Here is a 9,012-nt window from a genome sequence, read left to right as displayed (position 1 = left end):
CTGAGTGGAAACCTAATATCGATGCATGGTTTAAGCGATTTCAGGTCGGTGTTAATTTTTAATTTCCAGCTTATTTGTAATAAATGATTTTTATAATTTTATATCTTGTACTATTTTTATTTTATATGAATTATTTATATACACAGAACAAATTTGAGTGGGATAGGGTGGACAACAATGTTGTGAGGAGGGTATGGGAGAATCACGCGGCAACTAGGTAACATCGAAAATAATATTTATTTTTGTTTTATAATTTTATGTTTTAAATTCTAATTTGTTACTATGGAAGTAGGTTGCGTGATTTTTGGTATGACACCCAAAAAAAATCAAAAAGACATGCGAGGGATAACGGTCTTGAAGGATGGAATGAGGTGGCGGTTTGGCAGGAATTCAAACCGCCATTCATCTCGGGAGAAATATGGACGGCATATATTGAGCACGTGACCTCAGAGCGGTTCTCACGGCGCTCACAGTCCAGCGCCGACAACCGGAACCGGCAAATTCATGGTTCGGTGACCACGCACACTGGCGGATCCGTCCCATTCAGCGCACATGCAAAGCGGATGGTAAGATTAATTTTAATGAAATATATCGTTAATTAATTTGTCGTTCCTTATAATATATTTAACTTTCAACCTATTTTTTCCTTACAGGCTGCGTCTCTTGGACGTGAACCGAGTCCAATGGAGCTGTTTCTAGAGACGCATGTGCGGAGTCAAGACCGCCAAAAGGGGGTGCAGCAGTTCGTGGACAACCGTGCTCAGCACTTCGTGGTATGGTCGTTCATTCATTTTATTTTGTAAGTTATTATTTTCTTGAATTGCATCTTGAATTGCATTTGATGATTTTTTTACCGATGGAATTTTCAGGAGACCTATAATAGCCGGTTGAGGGAGAGATATGGGGACAATCCGTCGACCCATCCAGATTTCGATCCAGATTTGTGGATGGAGGCGGGATCGTCTGGTGGACCCGATAAAAATAAGGTCTACGGGCTCTCCAACACTACGGCTGACAACTTGCGTTCGACTCGTAGTGTCTCAACTGTTGGAAGCTCTCCATCAGTATCGAACACCCAGTCTGAGGAGTTCATTGCGTTGAAACAACAATATCAACAACTCTCGACGAATTATGATGAGCTCCGTCAAATAGTCATGGAGATGAGATCAAAGATGGGTGACGATACTTGTGCAGCTTCTTTTTGGCCGTATGGTCCCGGGAACAACCAGCCTCCTCCTCCTCCGCCTCCTCCTCCAACTCCGCCGCTATTCTACTTTAATTTTGTTTTTTAAACACATTAAATTTGTAATGAATATTATTTAACATTACTTTTACATTTTTAATGTTTAATGCATTTTTATTTGTTTATTAAGGTTTTTTACAATTAATAAATTATTATTTTTATATATTTTAAATAACTACCGACGGATATATCCGTCGGTATTTAACAGAGAGTTGCCGAACAATTACCATCCTTGCCATCATTGCCGACGACATCGCCAACGGATATTATCCGTCGGCGATAACATACCGACGGCATTACCGACGGATAATATCCGTCGGTATTACACAGAGAGTTGGAACAAAATTACCATCCATGCCATAATTACCGACGGCATTACCGACGGATAATATCCGTCGGTATTACATAGAGAGTTGCAACAAAATTACCAGCCATGCCATAATTACCGACGGAATTTCCGTCGGTAATGCCGTCGGTAATTACCCTTGAAATTTCAGACGGATTTATTCCGTCGGTAATGTTCCCACGGGAAACTTTTTTTTTGGCGCGCGCGTATCTGTCTGTAAGACCGTCGGTGTGTCCGTCGTTGGGTGTTTTTTTTATTTGCGACAGACTTAGCGACGGAAAAAGGGATTTACCGACGACTGTTATACCGACGGACGTGTTCCGTCGGTGAGTCCGTCGGTATTGTTTTCACCGACGAATTTCATTGTTGTCACCGACGGAATGAGTCCGTCGGTAAAACTGGATAATGTTGTAGTGAATATTCAGGAACCAATGGTGGTATTATATTTGATGAAGAGGCATTGAAATTATCCTCCTACAGGCATAATTTCTTGAGAGAAACCAGCTGTGAGTAACAACAGTTGGTATTTGTTCAGTTCTTTTCTTTATTAAATCTATTCTGCATTTAATCAAAGTCCATTTCTTGGTTTCTGGGAAGTTGCAGATTAAATGTTTTTGATTGCAACATGACATGTAACATCGTCTAAGCTCCATTTGAATCCATTTAAACTAGTACTTTTGCATAATTTGTGCTCGTCGCTTCCTTTGATATTTTCCTGGAGACTTGCCAGGAAAATATATTACACACATGATTGATTGTAGCTTAAATTCTATTCTTGGCATCATACTATACGACATAGCTGTATGTGAAACGAACCAAAGGATGCTTTCCTGGAGACTTGCCAGTTTAAACACATTATCATGTCCCAGTTGCTTTTATTTATCAGTTCTGTTGTCGGTCCAAAACTATACAGGTAGATCCATACTTGTTGCTCAATCTAAGCATGGGCGGTTCCAATAATTTCAATTTGTTTTTTGTTTTTTTTATCCATCATTTCTCTAGTAATGTTTCTCCTTGTGTCTGCCGCACACTGAATTATCTTCTTATACAAGTGTTTGATGGTTCATGCCTGATCTGTGTGGACAAGATTTCATAGGGCTATTGGTCACAGTACGTAGCTTCAAATGTGTGTTTCATGATGTTATAAACACTGTTCTTGTAAGAATCCAACTGGCTTTACTTCCACCGCTACTACAAGAAGTGACATGCATTGATGCATACTTTTTTTTTTTTGATCTACGTGGTGTCCGGGCCAGCTTGCACGCACCACGATTAATCCCACGGCCCACTGAACACCCTGCAAACCCAATGAGCATATAAATCACCGCGGGATGACAGGTGTGCACATGAGAACTCGAACCCAGGAGCAGCGGAAGGAGACAAGCCCCTCCCACCGCCAGGCCAAGACACTCAGTGCGCATTGATGCATACTTGACCTAATTAGTTGTAGACTGGTAGTTGACGAGTTCTTCATTTTGATTGATGATAGGATGGGCTTTGGTGACAATGACCTGTGAGTTACCTCATAGTTCATTTAACTGCTCTTTGTTTGGTACTGGTAAACGGTCACATTTTTCTTCCAACCAACCATGGGAGAGAGAGGGAGAGGGAAGATGAAAGAGACGCTAAATTCCCTAATTGGAGCAATTACTAGTTCAATAACGAAGAAGAGACAAGTAGATCAGGTGGAGAATCTAATCGCTCTCTGCCGGAGACTCACTTGACCTCTGTGTAAAGAAATGGGCATTCATGATTAATGATTGACATGAAAGTGTGTAAGCATAAATCAAGACTAGCTCTGACAACCCTACTCCATTAAAGTTTTGTTAGCATATTTATTCATTTTCATTTTCTACGCAACCTCGCCTGCCACTGTATGGCGCTGTTGCTGTGACCACCAATAATCACTATATATTTCATCTACTCTTCAACAACTAACTGTCTCCAAAAGATAGATAGAAACTAGCAGCTAGCAGCCGTGCCCTCTTATAATGGAGATCTATGTTCGTTGAGCTGAACCAGTCTGTCATGGCATCCTTATTTGACTCGATTCTCAATACAACAACATCCCTTTGAGGATTTCCTGGTCCCAATGGCTGCGTCAGTGCAGTTCCATGCGGGTTGCGTGTTGTGTTAGGATTTCTAACTTGATTCAGAGATTGCAAATTTCTAATTAAATGCCATTTTATTAGTCTTAGCAGCGGCAATTTACTTTATTGAAAGGTGCTAATTTGTGTTGTGTCTAGATATCTTAAATGTTGTGAGATGTACGATAGCTTCGAAAAACAAAATGAGTAGAGAAAGAGGCAATTAAGTTTTTATGAGATGGTGGTGGCCACGAAGAATCTTGCCAGAACATAATCCATTTCTTGGCATGACTTTTAGCAGATTTTATGCAGAGTAATCGGGAATTCTTGAATCAAGATTTATTCTAATGCAGACTTGTGTTGTGTTGCATGCATGAACTGTTGTTTATAATTGTAAAAGTGCATTTTTTTTTTAGATTAATATGGATATTCAGGTCAGTATATTTAGTAGAGAATTCTTGAATCAAGATTTATACTAATGCAGACTTGTGTTGTATTGCATGCATGAACTGTTGTTTATAATTATAAAAGTGTATTTTGTTTTAAATTAACGTGGGTGTTTAGGTTAACTTGTGCGTATTTCGACTAATCTACAGGCCCTGAAGTTAACGACCATGTAAGCCTCTAGTGGTCCTGAGAGGACTCGAACTCATGACCATTGGGGAACAAACCCAAGGCCTGACCATTTGAGCTACCCCTCATGGTTGTAAAAGTATATTCTTGATTGCATACATGAGGAATCTGCAATAAAAAATATAAAGCTACTGATAGAGAATAATATAAATCATATTATGATAATTTTTTTAAGTTATTAGGTAAGTTCTCAAGATATTATTTATATTATTTTCTAACACACCCTCTCAAGCGAAAGTTTTTTGGGCTTGAAACTTGTACAGACTCACATTACCTTGTATTTAATTCTTATTAAATAAATATGGATGGTAAGATTCGAACTCGTGATCGCTTGATCATCAAGGCTATGACAAAAAACCAATTCAACCCAATAGTTTAAGCTGTTAGACGAGGTCTCAAGATATGATTTATATTATTCTCTAACACATTCCCTCAAGTGAAAGCCTTTTGGGCTTGAAACTTGTACAAACCCATATTACATTGTGCTTAATTATTATCAAATAAATAGGGGTTGTGAGATTCAAACTCGTGACCACTTAGTTATCAAGGCTTTGATACTATGTCAAAGAACCAATTTAACCCAAAAGCTTAAGCTTTTAGGTGAGGTCCTAAGATATGATTTATATTATTCTCTAACATACCCCGTCAAGTGAAATGGTATCAGAGTCTTGATGATCAAGCGATCATGAGTTCGAACCTCACCAACCCTATTTATTTGATAAAAATTGAGCACAAGGTAATGTGAGTCTGTGCAAGTTTCAAGCCCAAAGAGTTTTCACTTGAGGGACTGTACTAGATAATAATATAAATTATATTTTGGGACCTCACCTAATAGCTTAAGCTATTAGGTTGAATTGGTTATTTGACATGGTATCAGAACCTTGATGACCAAGTAGTCACGAGTTCGAATCTTACCATTCCTATTTATTTGATAAAAACTAAACACAAGGTAGCGTGAGCCTGTGTAAGTTTCAAGTCCAAAGGGCTTTCACTTGAGAAGGTGTGTTAGAGAATAATATAAATCATATCTTGAAACCGCACCTAATAGTTTAAACTTTTAGGTTGAATTGATTTTTTGACAGTTACTATATGCAATATGTGTGTGTTGAAGTAGAGACTTGAGGTTTACAAACATCTAGCCAATACAAACTGAATACTAGCTAGAGGTGAACAAGAAAAAGAGTTGGAACTATATTTCACCTGCGCTTCATCACGGGCAAAATGTTTTTTTCTATATAAAAAATTATATATGTAGGTTGAGGTTTTTTCAATGTGTTTTTATACATAAAAAAATATTAAGTGTAAATCAAAAAGTTTATGCATATATGTAATCAACTAAATTAAGAACTATGTGTGTTAATGAATAAAAAAAGTCATTAATGATAAATATAGATAAAAATAAAAAAATTGATAGACATATATAGATCAAGATATTTGACCTCGGAACACGGGTGTTTGACCCGGTTGTGTTTAATAACTTTGTTTGTCAAAATTATATTTTTATTTAAGCAAACGATAATATAAATAGACACGCATGAAATTGATTGAAAAAAAATACAAGGAAAAATATATTATGTAAGGTTACATATATTATAAATATTATCCGAAAATAAATATTTTGTATTTATACAAAACATAAAAGACAAAAATATAGATGAATTAAAATAATCTTTTCAAAAACTAAATGTATATAAACTAACTAAAAAACAATTATTATTTAAAAGAGACTAAATAAACAAAAGAAAAGAAACAAGGGATATTAATTTAATTCTAAATTGAAAAAAATACATATAAAAAGGCATAAATAAAAAAAATTAGAAAAAAAAAGAGAAAATGCCTGTGCTATTGGGCCTAGCAAGCATGGCCCATTTAGCAAGGGACCCCGTGCTTGGTCCTTTATTTTTTTTTATGGTAGATGTGTCATCCACCCTAATTTCTTTAGAAAAAAAATCAAACGACACGTCGTCTGATTTTGCCCATATTCCAACCACCATGGTGAGTGAGAAATCAGGGCTGAAGGTTTTTTTTACCCAAAAACCTATTTTTGATACAAAACATCTCAGACACCTTAATAAATCCATCATTGGCCTAAAAAAAATCTCAAAACTCAAAATCAACCTAAAACAAAAAAAATATTCCTAAGCTCATATCTAATTTTTTAAGCACTTTTATAGTAAAATAAAAACACCTAAGTTGAACTCCATTTATCAAATGAAATCATTTGACACAAAGATCGATCGTTTTGGTGCTGGAACTGATGCCGACGATATTTTTCTCTCACTATTGCTGAAATCTAGCAATCTCTCTCTTCTCTCTCAAACCAAAAACTAAAAAAATAACAAAAATAAACTTTTGTACCAAAATTGAATTGAAAAATTACCGAGGGACCAAATAGGTATAATATGTGAAGTTTGAGGACTAAAGTGAACTTCTTGTGAGAACTTTAAGACCTTCGTCTATATGTGGTGCCTTTTCCACTTTGGTCCCCTGTCTTTTAATTTTGTTCCTAGTCAACAAATTTTATTTGATTTTTCTTTATTGTGGCCATAAAAAATGCAATTGTGCCAATAAATAAATAAATTTGAGGATTAAAAATTAAAAAAAAAACAAAGATTTTTGAATTGTTCATGGTAAAATACGAGGGAGGGAACAATATTTTTACAACCAAAAAAACTACACCTTTTAGTGTTTTATATATGTAATAATATAAATATACTTTGTTATGTGAAGAGCGAGCAAAGGAAACTAGAACAAATCTATAATCTGAATGAGAAAAACTGGAAGCAGTGATCCTTAATCTTAGATATGTTACCATCGTAGTTAAGGGCAGTACTGAAGGCAAGGCTCAAATATTGGAGCATTTCCTCTGCTGCAACTATCATCGCTCTGTCTGCAATATTTCTATATAATTTTGGTAGGGTGGATTAATGTTCAATTTTACAGCAAGCTGGTATGAACTACTCGCATCTCTTCAATTTGTCAACTTTATACAAGGATCTATCCCTTTTTTTCTTTGCGAAAGTAGCTGATGCACTGATATTTTCTTTGCTATTCCTGTCTTTGTTTTAAAGCTTTTTTAAACCTTTCTTTTTGTAGCTTTTATGGTCGCTTCATCATTCCAATTTCATCTTTCCCACCTGAATTAAAGCATCAAAACCTCCACCCTTTCCCCAACTTTTCTCCCAAAACTCTCGAAATCCTTTCCATTTTTTTTCCCTCTGGTTTTTGGGGCGCCTCAGCCTTGATTCATAAGAAACCTCGAAAAGCAAGCGGTTTGAGACGCTTGCTTGTGAGATTTCTTTCCCTCTGCTTTTCTCCTTGATGGAATGCGAGGGAAAAAGGAAAAGAAGAGGATAAAGTAGTGAGAGAAATCCAAAAGGAACCGCAACTCAATTAATATTGTTTTTATTGGGTTCGTTCCACATCATGTGATTGCTTTATATTATCTACCATTCCTAACTAACAGCAAACAACGAGATCGTAAATGGAGAAGTAGAAAACTCAGCACTTGGAATTATTCACAGATGGCTTGAGGAATGGTGGATGAGCTCTCAATCATAACATATAAGACACCAAAACTTTAATTATAGAAGATGATGGCTAATAATGGCTCCAAGGAATACCCTCTAGATCCTGTGCACCAGCTGCAGTCAAGGTTCTTCTTCAAGAACTGTGCACATCAGGAAATACAGAGGTCAAAGATTAGCTGGTGGAAGAAATTACATGACATGGTAAAAGGAATCTCCTTTATAGGGGGCGGATTATGTGAAGGCATGGGGAGTCCATCAGCGCCACTGTGCTTGCCACCCATTTTCTTACACCACTCTTAAGAACAAAATAGAAAGAAGATGCAACAACAACGAACAATGATATCTGTTGGTCAAACACCAGAATTATTTATATTCACTGCTGATGCTGTAGTGAAATTGAAAAATGGTAAAAAGAGTGAGTGGTAAGTAATCAATGTGATTCTCCAAAGTAGTAGCTGCTACTTTTTGGCTTTAGACGACATGCTCCCCCGCCCCACAACTGAAAGGTTTGCCTCCTGTTCGGTGCTGCGTTCTAAACAAAATCAGGTAAAATTTAAGTGTTTTTTTTTGTTTAAAATTAACTAAAAATTAAAAAAAGTTAAAAAAAAATTATTTTAATATATTTTCAAGTTAAAAATACTTTAAAAAACAACCATTATCACACTCCGAACAACCGCTATCATAAGAAGACGTTCAGGTCATCCTTCCGGCCAATCAGCTTTCTCAGGACCCACATTCTTAATTGGAAATCTTCAAGCTCTTCATTTCATTGCGGAAATTGCTAAAGGGGTTTTTCCCTAGGTAAAAAGTCCCCTCCTTTTCTTTTTCCTGGTAAGGTAAAAGCTAACAGGGACTTGTTCTCTAAAGCAAAAATAAAATAAATAAATAAATATATATATATAGATGGTCATTGAGTGTATCAGAAAATTACATGAAGACATATTTTACAGGGAGCATATTCGCAGATGAAAAAAATCACGGTATTCTGAGAGTAATTATTAACTTTTTATTTAATAAAAAAAGAAATAAAAACTGATGATATTCTAATTTAAAAACAAATAAAAATTATATTTGTTTTAGGGGAGTAGGATTTGTTTTATATATGTGTCTCGAACCGTAGGATGAAGAGCTATCCATGTCAGCAAAAGATTTTTTAAAGCTTGGAGACAAATT

This window comes from Populus trichocarpa, chromosome 1, assembly GCF_000002775.5.
Source record: "Populus trichocarpa isolate Nisqually-1 chromosome 1, P.trichocarpa_v4.1, whole genome shotgun sequence".
NCBI classification, from domain to species: Eukaryota; Viridiplantae; Streptophyta; class Magnoliopsida; order Malpighiales; family Salicaceae; genus Populus; species Populus trichocarpa.
The sequence above is the reverse complement of the archived record's forward strand: the minus strand, read 5'-3'. Positions refer to the sequence as shown.